General features: G+C 41.6%; 1 long non-coding RNA gene across 1 annotated transcript in view; it reads left to right on the top strand.

The window, feature by feature from the left end:
* LOC137342373 (uncharacterized) overlaps window positions 1-13,880 on the top strand; it is a 126,875-nt gene that overhangs the window by 64,037 nt on the left and 48,958 nt on the right. The window contains exon 3 of the long non-coding RNA XR_010967241.1: window positions 2,872-2,927. This is a non-coding gene — a long non-coding RNA (uncharacterized lncRNA). The remainder of the gene's footprint in view (window positions 1-2,871; window positions 2,928-13,880) is intronic.

Here is a 13,880-nt window from a genome sequence, read left to right as displayed (position 1 = left end):
AGAATAGTTATAGAAGAGGACAAAGAATCAAATGTGAAAATACTTAACTGGAGGAGGGCCAATTTCAGTGAGTTAAAAAGAGATCTTGCCCAGGTGGATTGGAATCAAAAATTGGTAGGCAAAACAGTAATCGAACAATGGGAGGCCTTCAAGGAAGAGTTGATTCGGGTACAGAGAGGACACATTCCTACCGGGCGGGGGGCAAGGACGGGTAGCTAAAGTTAGAGCTCCCTGGATGACTAAGGATATAGAGATTAAAATGAAATAGATAATGAAGGCTTATGATGAATGTAAGGTTCATAATACAATAGACAACCTGGCTGAATACAGAAAGTAGAGAGATCTAAAAAAGGGAATAAGAGGGGCAAAGAGAGGGTATGAGAATAGATTAGCGGCTACATAAAAGGGAACCCAAAAGTCTTTTATAAACATATCAATAGTAAAAGGGTAATCAAAGGAAGCATGGGACCGATTAGGGACAAAAAAGGAGATATACTTGTGGAGGCAGAGGGCATGGCTGAGGTACTAAATGAACACTTTGCATCGGTCTTCACTAGAGAAGAGGATTCTGCCATTGCAACAGTAAAGGAGAAGGTAGTAGCGATATTGGATAGGATTGAAATAGATAAAGAGGGGGTACTTAAAAGATTGGCAGTACTCAAAGTAGAAAAGTCACCCGGTCCAGATGGGATGCATCCTAGGTTACTGAGAGAAGTAAGGGTGGAAATTGTGGAGGCTCTGGCCACAATCTTCCAATTCTCCTTAGACATGAGATCGGTGCCGGAGGACTGGAGCTGTGGAAATGCATGAAGGGATACTTGACCATATTAACTCTTTATTAACCCACATAATAGGTTAGCTACAGCACACAGAGAAGCACAATTGTGTAATTACGTTTAAGCCTTGGTATGTTGATTGAACTGTATAAACATGAGCTGTTTCACTGACTCGAAGAAGCTGTACCTTTACCCATTGTTTTGAGGTGCTCTTCCCTTGTATACAAGTTAAAATAAAATTTTCTCTTTGTATTACTGGTTTGGGTGTTAATGCATTGGTATAGTGTTAAGTTTCGACAGAGCATTGTAAATGTTACACCCCTGTTCAAAAAAGGGGAGAGGGATAAACCCAGCAATTACTGGTCAGTCAACCATAATGTAGGTGGTGGGGAAACATTTAGAGACAATAATCCGGGACAAAATTAATTGGCACTTGGAAAAGTATGGGCTAATAGAGTTATAGAGTTATACAGCACGGATAGAGGCCCTTCGGCCCATCGGCCCATTGACTAACTTGATTGAGTTCTTTGATAAAGTAATGGGGATGGTTGATTAGGGTCGTGCGGTTGATGTTGTATATATGGACCTTGAAAAGGCATTTGATAAAGTACCACATAACAGACTTGTGAGAAAAATTGAAGCCCATGGGATTAAAGGGACACTGGCAGATTTGGCTAAGGAACAGAAAGCCGAGAGTAGTGGTGAACAGTTGTTTTTCAGACTGGAGGGAAGTATATAGTGGTGTTCCCCAGGAGTCAGTATTAGGACCACTGCTCTTTTTGATATATATTAATGACCTGGATATAGAGGGTATAATTTCTAAGTTTGCAGATGACACGAAACTCGGAAATGTAGTAAACAATGTGGAGGATAGTAACAGACTTCAGGATGACATAGATAGACTGGTGAAATGGAAGATGAAATTTAATGCAGAGAAGTGTGAAGTGATACATTTTGGTAGGAAGAATGAGGAGAGGCAATATAAAATAAATGGTACAATTTTAAAGGGGGTGCAGGAACAGAGAGAGCTTGGGGTGGATAAACACAAATCTTTGAAGGTGGCAGGACAAGTTGAGAAGGCTGATAAAAAAGCATATGGGATCTTGGCTTTATTAATAGCGGCATAGAGTACAAAAGCAAGGAAATTATGCTAAGCCTTTATAAAACACTGGTTAGGCCTCAGCTGGAGTATTGTGTTAAATTCTGGGCACCACGCTTTAGGAAGGATGTCAAGGTCTTAGAGAGAGTGCAGAAGAGATTTACTAAAATGGTGCCAGGGATGAGAGACTTCAGTTATGTGGAAAGACTGGAGAAGCCAGGGGTTGTTCCCTTTAGAACAGAGAAGGTTAAGAGGTGTTCAAAATCATGAACGGCTTTGATAGAGTAAATATGGAGAAACTGTTTCCAGTGGCAGAAGGGTCAGTAACCACAGGACACAGATTTAAGGTGATCGGCAAAAGGGCCAGAGGCGACATGAGGAAACATTTTTTTATGCAGTGAGTTGTAATGATCTGGAATGCACTGCTGAAAGGGTGGTGGAAGCAGATTCAATAGAAACTTTCAAAAGGGAATTAGATAAATGCTTGAAGGGAAAATAATTGCAGGGCTATGGGGAAAGAGCAGGGGAATGGGACTAATTGGATAGCCCTTCCAAAGAGCTGGCACAGGCATGATGGGCTGAATGGTCTCCTCCTGTGCTGTACCTCCTATGATACTATGATATTTCTTATCTGTGCAAAGCCTTCACTGGGAATCATGTTATGAAACTTATAATGGGTGCTCCACCTGTTTCATAGTCCCGACTTATTCCATTTCCATCACTGTGACAAGAAGTGGAAACAGTTCCTGAGAGAGTTAAAAATAAAGAATTTTATGGTGTCATGAACATCAGCTATTCTAGAATTGGAAAACTAGAAGAAAGTGTTTCGTAAATTTCAGTTATATTTTTTTATTTTGACAGGCTAAGCAAAAAAAAGTTGCAAGAAATGATTCAATTTAAAAATGTGGTCTAACCTAGCTGATATTATCAAAGTCCTGTAGAGAAATGGCAGTGATCAATTCGAAACGTCCAGTGTGATTTTTCTCTGTTTTTCAGCTGAGGTCGATTTTCCCTCCCTCTGGCTAAGAGCCCACCCTTCACCTTCTCCCCAGGTAAGATGCACAGCTAAGATCAGGGTCTTACTATGTCAGGAACCTGCATCCTATCGCTCTGTCACAACATCAACGAAAGGATATTTGTTTAATTCTGGCAGGGTAAGTCCAAATTCTTGAAGTTATTGAAGTTTTTATTTCAATTTTTTTCTGTCATAAGCCTAGGCTTGACATTTCCACATCTGTTCCCAAGATTAATTGTACTCCCATTCTGCACTATATAAATAAAGAATAGGAGCACTTCAACTTTGCGTACCATTGATTAGTCCAACTCTATCATGTGAAACCAAGAAGACAGCAAGTTTTCACAAACCTTAATATATATTGTCATTTCATAAGCTAATGAAGATATCTTAACCATTTTTCTGTTTTATAAATATATTAGATTGAAAATTATTTTTCCAAGTGCATCTAACACAAATCAGCAAGCAAGATTAGTCCATCTGCTCTCACAATAAATTGGCACTGCAGAGGTAACTTGATATTGTGAGTCTTTATGAATGCAAGAAATAGAATGTCCATTAATCTGGTGCTGAAGACGCTCATTTAGCATTACTATATCCTTTATTTAAATACACCATTTGATGTCATTCTCACTACAATCCCTGGTCCTGCAGAAATGTCAGTTGGTGACATTATTTCAGTTGTGTAGCGTCGAGTTGGGCAATAGCAAATGGCATCGCATTGATGATATGAATGGAGACTCCTAGTGGTTCCTGACATTTGAATTCTCACTAGTGTGATGAGTTTCATCAACTCTCAGCCAGGGTTGTGGTATGGAGCAAGATGTTCAATGCAAGGAAGGAAACCCTGACATGAGCAAAGTGGTTCAGCAATGTCTTCTGGCTCTGTGACTCATAAGTTGTATCAGAATTTGAGTAACACTCACTGATTTATTCAGTTAGGCAAAAAGGAGAACAGCCCAAATATGTTCAAGTCTTGGAGTGGGGCTTGATGCCACAATCATTTGACTCAAAGGCAAGAGTTGTTGGATGAAGCCCCACTCCAAGCTGCCACTGACCCCATGGCTAAAGTACCAAGCAAAATAAAACTAGAAAGTCTTATCTCTTTCAGTTATGTACAAAATTCTTATTAAACTATATCATGATTAGCTGTATGAATAGTTGTTTAATGATTCTACGGTACGTGGTACAGGAAGCCTATCACCTGTCAAGTCAAAAATGAGTCAGGGTGTTTTTGAGAAGCCCCCACTGTTTTGCCAGAGTAAACTCATAAAATTACTCCTGTATTCTCACTTCGCTATCATATTTTGTTTAGGGGAGGTAGGGAAAGGACCTTAGTATTCCCTAAAGTAAAGGATTAATAAATGGTAGTGATGATGGGGAGGAAGTCCATGGTGGAATAATTTTGAATGGACTCGGAGTGGAGTGGGTTTGATGGGCTGAATGGCTCTTTCTTGCTCTGGACTTTGAGGCAGATTTTTCTGTTCGTGCACTTGGGGCTATTGGACAGCCTAGGTGCAGCGAATACAGGAAAATCGGGCAGGAGAGTGCACACCTGCAGCAGACTCTGCCCAAGTTTCTGTCCAGTAACTTAAATGGCTGTGTATGGGTGCGCATTCCTCCTTGTCAATTTTTATTTCCTGTATTTACTGATTCAATAGCCCCAGGAGCAGGAAAAACTGCCTCTATTATTATTGCCAGTTTTTCAAGAATTGAGTGGGCAAGTCCTGCTGAAATAACCCAATTTGGCAAAAAGGACTGCTCCTAGTTGATGTTATTGACAACAGCTCATTATCTCTCAATATTTCTCACGTAAACAAATTCATGTGAAAGAAAGAAAAATGGAAATTCACTTGTTTTAAATCTTCATCACAGTCCTAGCCTTTTACAATGGAAGTTAGATGAGGCGTCTTATAGGATTGATCATTGAAGTATTTTATCAGCTTCATGATTCCTAGCATAAGCTGTCTTGAGGCACTGTTCAGACCCTTGTTCGGGGGTGGGGGAGGGAGTTATACTTTTCTTTATTTCAATTAGTTCATCCTCCTCATACATATTTTCTACCTTTTCTGTTGTTGCATTCCTATTTTTATATCTAGTACATCAGGATTCATGCAAAACCCATTCATTTGTCAATAGAAAAGAAATGTAATCAAATATGCACAAAGCATTGTATTTACTTTGAGTAAATCCAATTATCATACAATTTGCAATCCTGTTTGAACTAGAGAAATTTCCTGTTTATTATGGTGTAAACCCTTCAAATTCAGTAAGGTTTTGGGTTCATATAAGAATGAGAATTGAAGTGTGAAGAATTCAAAAGAAATTCAGTAAGTTATTCAGGGAATTGTTGTTGCCTTGAGGTTTATAAGAGTGCTCATAAAAAGAGTGAATTCTACTGGGGAACTGTGTGTTTCCTTCCCCCCTCACCTCACTACCTCGTAACTCCTAGCCAGGGTTTTTACTTGTCCAGTGCGTGCATTTTGTTTTTGAATTCATGTTAATATTATGCTCATTGGGGGTGATTTTAAACTCCAAGAATGGGTGGGTTGGGGGCGGCTGGGAGTTGAAAATAGTTCTTTTTTGGGTTGTAATCACAACCCGGCTTTATTTCTGGGTTTAACATCGGCGGGTAAAAGTGCAGGCTTCCCACTGGGAATGCAAAGTCCGAAAATTTTGCGGTTGCGACCCAAAAAAACAACTATTTTCAACTCCCACCCGCCCCAACCCACCCGTTCTTGGGGTTTTTTGCTTTTATTACAATTTTTTAATGTGTGTGGTTGCGTTGTTTGCCGGGGGAGGAACTTCAGGTGAAAGATCTGAAAACAGAGAAAGGTGAAATCATCAATTCTTGATTTTGGATGCTTTGTATAGCATCTCGCAAGTCACCAATTAAACTGTTGAACTTATTATAGACTGGCTTAAATCCTGTGGGTTGCCGATGTTGGAATGCCCTTAATATTGGCGGCATGGGTCAGCAGCAGGGAGGGAGTGCACACACAACGGGCTGGCCCAAAAGACAAGGGGGAGAAAATCATGCATGTGGGAAATTACAGTAGTATTCAGGGGAACAGTTTGCATGATGGTGAAGACAAAGAGAAAAGTAGAGCAGAGAGCAAGACTCAAGGCTACCACGAAAAGGGGGGCCTGTGGAGGCAAAAGTTAGTGAATTTATCAGATGTAATTGTTAAGTTTTGCATTATTTTTCGGAATGTGTTTATTATGTCATGAATGTTTATTTGTTGAAGTTTGTGACGAGCATTATGGTCGCTGACAGTTTTTCCCATATGAAGTTACTAGCCATTTGGTGAGCAAGAATGGCCCCGAGATTTATGGGGAGGTGGGGAGGGAGTGGGGGCGCCTGTCAGAGACCGGGAAACCCGGAAATGCCTGGAAGGTGGAGGTCCTGCTGAATTTAACGGCAGGACCTCATTAAAACTTTTTTACTTTGTTTCCCGCCTGGCAGCCGGCCAGATTGAGAGGCTGACTGGCTGCAGGGCGTGAATACCTGCTGTAGAAGGCAGCAGCTAGGGATGGGAGAGGAGGGAGGAAGGGAGGGAGGGATCGCAGAGGTGAGGGGTGGGGGGGAGAGATCGGATCGTGGGAGGAGAGAGCCGATCACGGGAGGATCGGCCGATCATGGAGGGAGGGAGGGAGGCAGATCGCGGCAGGATTGCTTGGGGGGTTGGGGGGAAGCACTTCTACTCCTCCTGGCCCACAAGCAGTACTGGAAAGCACTTACCTGCTGGATCCGGAGTTATCGCCTCCCTTTAGCTGCTGGGTTTCTCGAGCCCCGGTTAAATTCGAAGCGCTGACAAAATCTGAGGCACGGAGCCTCATTAACATATTATATTTACCGACGCGCCTCTCGAGAGTGGGTCTCTCGGCCGACCCCCAATCCGCCGCTGTAAAACAGGAAGTAGGCGCGTTCGTGGTGGATTGGGGGTCGAGTTTCCCATTTTTAACTATTTAAACCCCCCCCCCCTCCCCGCCACTGTCCCACCTGTCCTGGGGGGGGAGGGGATAAAATTACCCCCAATGTTTGTGAAAACATCCACGGGTTAAAACTGCGTTGTAATATTAACAACAAAAGAATTGATGCATTTGTATGGAATTTCTCAGTCTGCTGTTTTAACTAAGGGGTTAACTGATTTAAAATAAGGAATTACTGAAGAACTAGGCAATTGGGGAAGGATAAATTACAATAGACCACAAAATTAGATGCAGCATGAAAGCAGAGAAAGAAACCATTGACTGACTACAAAATAGCACATTGCACACACACACAGGCGCATGAGTGTACACTTGCCAATCTGCCTACCCAGCAGGCTAACTGGTTGCTTTATCTTTATGCATGCCCAAGTTGGAAAATAAGTTAGCTATAATTAGTTGGCAAATGAAATTTTCTACTCCTGAGTTGAGGGCAAGTTAACCAGAAAATGTCCGCTCAGTCTCCACATAGACTCTGACAAAATCCCCCATCTAATTCTATACCCAACCTCTCATTTCCTTCCATCAGGCCAGCGTTTCTTACTGTCTCAATTCAATAGTGGTGGCCTTTCTAACACCACAAAGACTCTTCCACACACATGAGTAGGTATCAAACACCATCAGCCTCTCTGGGCTTGCTGATGGTTTCCGTTTCCTTTTCAGACCTCTACACATTCCACAGCGATGATTCATGAAATGTTCACATTTTTACCCAAACATTTCTAACCCAAGAATCCATCACTGAAAATTTAGTCTTGTGCCTGAATTTTAGCCTTTTTCACTCATGCATGGACTAGATGTACAACATGCAATAATAATATAGTTAGTACAAGGAATATGCCTAGTTTATGGATAATAAAACCAGTGTTGTCAAATATGTTTAGTGAAAAAATGCACATTATTTAAGTTAATGCCAGCACCAACATTTAAAAAGAAAGCAACACCTGTTCAAAAAATGTGCTGAAATTGTACAGTTTCAGTGCCCATCCCCTTCAGCAGCAGTTACTGGGGAACCAGTAATCAGACAATGATTATATCACTAAAGTCTCCATGCAATCTGAAAGACTATTTTGAGCCAAAGCTTTAAACCAGAACTGCCTCTAAAGACTTACGAGATAACAAGGCACGTTAAGGAAAACAGACAACTGTTGTCTGAAAATATTTAAAATCTATGATATTAAAAAACTGTTCCCCTGGGGGACATGTTTTCTGACAGTGCTGCATACTTGAGCAGCTGAGACTGATGATTTTGTTTTACGTAGAATTACATAGAATGTACAGCACAGAAACAGGCCATTCGGCCCAACTGGTCGATGCCAGTGTTTATGCTCCGCACGAGCCACTGCTCTTCATCTAACCCTATCAGTATAACCTTCTATTCCTTTCTCCCTCGTGTTTATTTAGCTCCCCCTTAAATAAATCTATGCTATTCGAATCACCTAGTCCTTGTGGTAGCGAGTTCCACATTCCAACCACTCTCTGGGTAAAGAAGTTTCTCCTGAATTCCTTACTGGATTTATTAGTGACTATCTTATATTTATGGCCCTTAGTTTTGGTCTCCCCCACAAGTGGAAAGATCCTATCTACGTCTGCCCTATCAAACCCTTTTATAATCTTAAAGACCTCTATCAGGTCACCCCTCAGCCTTCTCTTTTCTAGAGAAAAGAGCCCCAGCCCATTCAATCTTTTCTGATAAGTATAACCTCTCAGTTCTAGTATCTTCTCCAGTGCCTCTAAATCCTTCTTTTATAATATGGAGACCCCTCCACCAGCATACACTTGTGTGTTTTCACTTGTCTATCAACTATTCTCATGATTTCGGAATTAATATCTTGCGCATCCCCGATTTTAATCGCTCCACCATTGGCGGCTGTGCCTTCAGCTGCCTAGGTGCTAAGTTCTGGAATTCCTTCCCTAAACCTCTCAGCCTCTTTACCTCTCTCTCCTCCTTAAAACTTATCTCTTCGGGTAAGCCTTTGGTCACCTGTCCTAATATCACCTTATACGACTCAGTGTCAAATTTAGTTTGATAACGCTCCTGTGAAGCGCCTTGGGACGTTTTACTACGTTAAAGGCGCTATAGGTCTTCTTATGGTCTTGAAGTACAGCTGTTTGCCCTTTGAGCAGGTGGCTCTTTGTAGAATATATCTAGCAAGAGTTCAAGATTTTTTAAAAATTAATATTTATGTAGGTTTGACTATTCTGATAAGTCAGAGTTAGAAAGTTACATTAGCTTTATGACAGATTATTAAAATATATTCGGGATGATATTTCTGGCCCCCGGCACTGGACAAGCGCAACAAACGCAAAATGCACTGAGCCTATCCAGGTTGAGCTGCGCCTGATTTTGGTGGACCAGGCTATTAACATGACTGGTTGCACCCCCAGTGGAGGTAGGATTTACGTTTCGGATTGCCAGCTATGTTTGGATGTATTCCTGGAGGTTTAATCACATGACCTCCCGCCTCCAACCAGCCCGCCCCCACGTTCCCGCCATTGGACCCAACAAGTCCATTGTCAGGTTGCACTGATTCCTTACACCCATTAGAAAGCGAACAGACTCTTTGTTATCCAATTGGATAATTCTTGACTGTCAGTCAAACAGTATTTTTTTCCCATCTTCAATATTTAGGCAAAAGTGTTCAAAGAAAATGATAAAAACACAATTTTTTTTAATGCCCAATGATTTTTCTCCCAGATTGCTCACAGCAGTGTCCAGGAGATTAATCTTTAATTCCTGGAGATTCCGGGACAATCTGGAGTGTTGGCGACCCTACTTACATTGAGAAATGTGTTGGAAATGGGACAAGCTGTGGCACTGACCAGTGGCCTCTGGACCTCCTGTTTGCTGATCTCTGGGCCTGAACATTATCGTAGTAGAGTAATTATCTGCTAGATCTCCTTAGACTCTCTAACCTGAGGTCCACCATTATCCAGCACCCCAATGCTTGGCCACCTAATTCCTGCCTCTTTTAAATAAGTACTTTGAGCTTGCGCTTATTTCTGGAGCAAGCCGTGCTCCTCCCACCGGGAAGCCCCACCTCATGTTTTGTGACTTTTGACTATTTTTCCATAGAGAGCATTTGGGAATGAGTTACATTTAAGTGTATATTTCAAATTAAGGTGAATTCACACAGGTTCAAATTCTTTCTTACAGCCATATAGAATCATAGAAGCACAGAAGGAGGCCATTCAGCCCATCGAGCCCGTGCTGGCACTTTGTAAGAGCAATCCAGTTAGTCCCATACCCCTGCTCTTTCCCCGTAGCCCTGCAAATTTTTTCCCCTTCAAGTATTTATCCAATTCCTTATTGAAAGCCACGATTGAATTTGCTTCCATCACCCTTTCAGGCAGCGCATTCCAGATCATAACTACTCGGTGCATAAAATTTTTTTTCACTCATGTCACCTTTGATTCTTTTGCCAATCACTTTAAACCTGTATCCTCTGGTTCTCGATCCTTCCGCCAATGGGAACAGTTTCTCTTTATTTACTTTATCTAAACCCGTCATGATTTTGAACATGTTTATCAAATCTCTTTCAAGCTTCTCGGCTGTAAGAAAAACAGCCCCAGCTTCTCCAGTCCATCCACATAACTGAAGTCCCTCCTCCCTGGAACCATTCCACTAAATATTTTCTGCACCCTCTCTAAGGTCTTCACATCCTTCCTAAAGTGCGGTGCCCAAAATTGGACACAATACTCCAGTTATGGCCGAACTAGTGTTTTATAAAGGTTCAACATAACTTCCTTGCTTTTGTACTCTATGCCTCTATTTATAAAGTCCAGAATTTAGGGAATCTCTGCAGCCACCTCTTTTAGAACCCTCGGATGTAGGCCATCATGTCCAGAGGATTTATCGACTTTTAGTTCCATTAGTTTCTCAAATACATTTTCTCTGCTGATAATAATTACTTGAAGTTCCTCAGTCCATTGCTATTCCTCTCAAGTAGCCATCTTTGATTTGCCAGCCTAGATCGTGAGCAGATTATTTCATAATGGGGGTGTCATAGTTGGAGAACTCATTGCTCTTCTTCGAAAAGTGCCATGGGCTGTTTTATGTCCACCCAAATCACTGGAACATGCAGGCGAGGCCTCATTTAAATATCTCATCCAAAAGATAGCATCTCTGATAATGCAGCACTCCTTCAGTACTACAACGATGTGTCAACCTAGATTATGTGCTCACTCCTGAAGTGGGGCTTGCATTCATAATCTTCTGATTTACAGGTTTGAGCACAACTAACTAAGCCAGGCTGACAGGAATGGAAACCTAACACTTTCGCCCTCCCTAGCCTAGATATCTTGAGGCCAATTTATGGCCATGTGGTTGAGAGAGCAATGAGCTGCCAGCATGTGTAGAACCATAACCTGTTTTGGGTTACTGCCATTATTGTGCCAGTTATCAGCTAAGTGATTATAGACCAGGGTTTGAACCTGGTCCATATCGATCAGCACCATACCTGGTGGGCATTAACCCACAAAACCATCAAGGATAGTTGTGCCGTCTACATTTTTAATAATATCTCAGCTCACTCAAGTGTGTGAACACCTCCGTCTTGTTCCTCAAACCCAGAACCTTATTAAACTGCAATAAGAATGCAATGGACTTAACATATCACCTATGACAGCAAGCTTCCTCTGTACCATGTTGGATCTAAACAAGCAATGCAAGTCAGGGACACTGGTAAATTTTGGCTTTTAAGACCAATGTCGCAATGACCTAGATGCTCTGTAGCACCATTTTGCCTGAAGGGTGCATCATCTGTTTTACATCATCAACCACTTACAGCATCAAGTTAATAAATAAAACATTTATTTTAGACAGCTTTGTTTCACATTGTCTGCATATTGCCATTTTCTACAACAAATCTCTACTCAAATGCCTCTTAAAACACTATTAATGGAAGCACAGATTCCCATCTGATTTGATGCCATTTACCACATTGATATTCTGGGGTAGTGCTTGACTATATATTTACCACAACACTCAGAAGTTAAAAGTTACTTGGAAGTCAAAAGTTGTAAAGTTAAAAAAAAATATTTATACCTGTGAGGTTACAGAAGATCCTGAACCGTATGCGCTATGACAAAACCATTAACCACTAGAATAGCTACCAGAATTGCTACCTCTAATGGAGTTTTGATGTATGTTTTCAGCATTGAATGCTATTAAATTCTACAGTGGATTGCACATTTAAAAAGATCCCTTTGCTGGCTTAATGTTAAAACTTTCAACAGCTGGACCTCTACAACTTGTTTTAACAACCAATCCCTATAACATGTCAGTAAACTAAAATCAAAAATCCTTCTTTGAAAAGAGTAAGGATGCAACACAATAATATTACATGGTACATCCTTTGCCGTTATGTTTTTTTGCAAATGTTACACCCTTGTTCAAAAAAGGGTGTAAAGATAAACCCAGCAACTATAGGCCAGTCAGTTTAACCTCGGTGGTGGGGAAACTTTTGGAAACAATAATCCGGGACAGAATTAACAGTCACTTGGACGAGTGTGGATTGAATAGGGAAAGCCAGCACGGATTTGTTAAAGGCAAATCGTGTTTAACCAACTTGGTAGAGTTTTTTGATGAGGTAACAGAGAGGGTAGATGAGGGCAATGCAGTTGATGTGGTGTATATAGATTTTCAAAAAGCATCTGATGAAGTGCCACATGGTGGGCTTGCTATTAAGATAGCGGCCCATGGAATAAAGGAGGCAATACCAACACGGATACAGAATTGGCTAAATGATAGGAAACAGAGAGTAGTGGTGAGCGGTTGTTTTTCGGACTGGAGGGAGGTGTGCAGTGGTGTTCCCCAGGGGTCGGTGCTGGGACCACTGCTTTTCTTGATACATATTAATGACTTGGACTTGGGAGTACAGGGCATAATTTCAAAATTTGCAGATGATACAAAACTTGGAAGGGTAGTGAACAGTGAGGAGGATAGCGATAGACTTCAAGAGGATATAGACGCTCTAGTGGCATGGGCGGACACGTGGCAGATGAAGTTTAACGCAGAAAAATGCGAGGTGATACATTTCAGTAGGAAAAATGAGGAGAGGCAATATAAACTAGAGGGTACAATTCTAAAAGGGGTGGAAGAACAGAGGGATTTGGGGGTGTATGTGCATAAATAGTTGAAGGTGGCAGGGCAGGTTGAAAAAGCGGTTAGAAAAGCATACGGGATCCTGGGCTTTATAAATAGAGGCATAGAGTACAAAAGCAAGGAAGTCATGATGAACCTTTATAAAACACTGGTTTGGTCACAACTGGAGTAACGTGTCCAGTTCTGGGCACCGCACTTCAGGAAGGATGTGAAGGCCTTAGAGAGGGTACAGTGGAGATTTACTAGAATGATTCCAGGGATGAGGGACTTAAATTATGGGGATAGACTGGAGAAGCTGGGATTGTTCTCCTTGGAACAGAGAAGGTTGAGAGGAGATTTGATAGAGGTGTTCAAAATCATGAAGGGTTAGACAGAGTGGATAGAGAGAAACTGTTCCCATTGGCGGAAGGGTCAAGAACCAGAGGGCATAAATTTAAGGTGATTGGCAAAAGAACCAAAGGTGACATGAGGAAAAACTGTTTTACAGAGTGAGTGGTTAGGATCTGGAATGCACTGCTCGAGGGAGTGGTGGAGGCAGATTCAATCATGGCCTTCAAGAGGGAACTGGATAAGTACTTGAAACAAAAAAATATGCAGGGCTACGGGGATAGGGCAGGGCAGTGGGACTAGCTGGATTGCTCATGCATAGAGCTGGCGTGGACTCGATGGGCCGAATGGCCTCCTTCTGTACTGTAACCTTCTATGATTTTTATAACATAAACTATATAAAAGATAACGGTTTTGGGACTTTCAATGCAGAGGGGTCTAAGCTTTTCTTTTTGTGGGTCACATAGGGGCATATCACTGAGCCTTGGGGGCTTTTGTGTACATTTTAAAGTCATGTTCCTGTTAATTTGCATATATGTCAAGTTTCTGATGCTAACAGACATTGGT

The sequence above is a fragment of the Heptranchias perlo genome, chromosome 25 (genome assembly GCF_035084215.1).
Source record: "Heptranchias perlo isolate sHepPer1 chromosome 25, sHepPer1.hap1, whole genome shotgun sequence".
Lineage (NCBI taxonomy): Eukaryota > Metazoa > Chordata > Chondrichthyes > Hexanchiformes > Hexanchidae > Heptranchias > Heptranchias perlo.
Note: the sequence above shows the minus strand (reverse complement) of the source record. Positions and strands in the feature narration are given on the sequence as shown.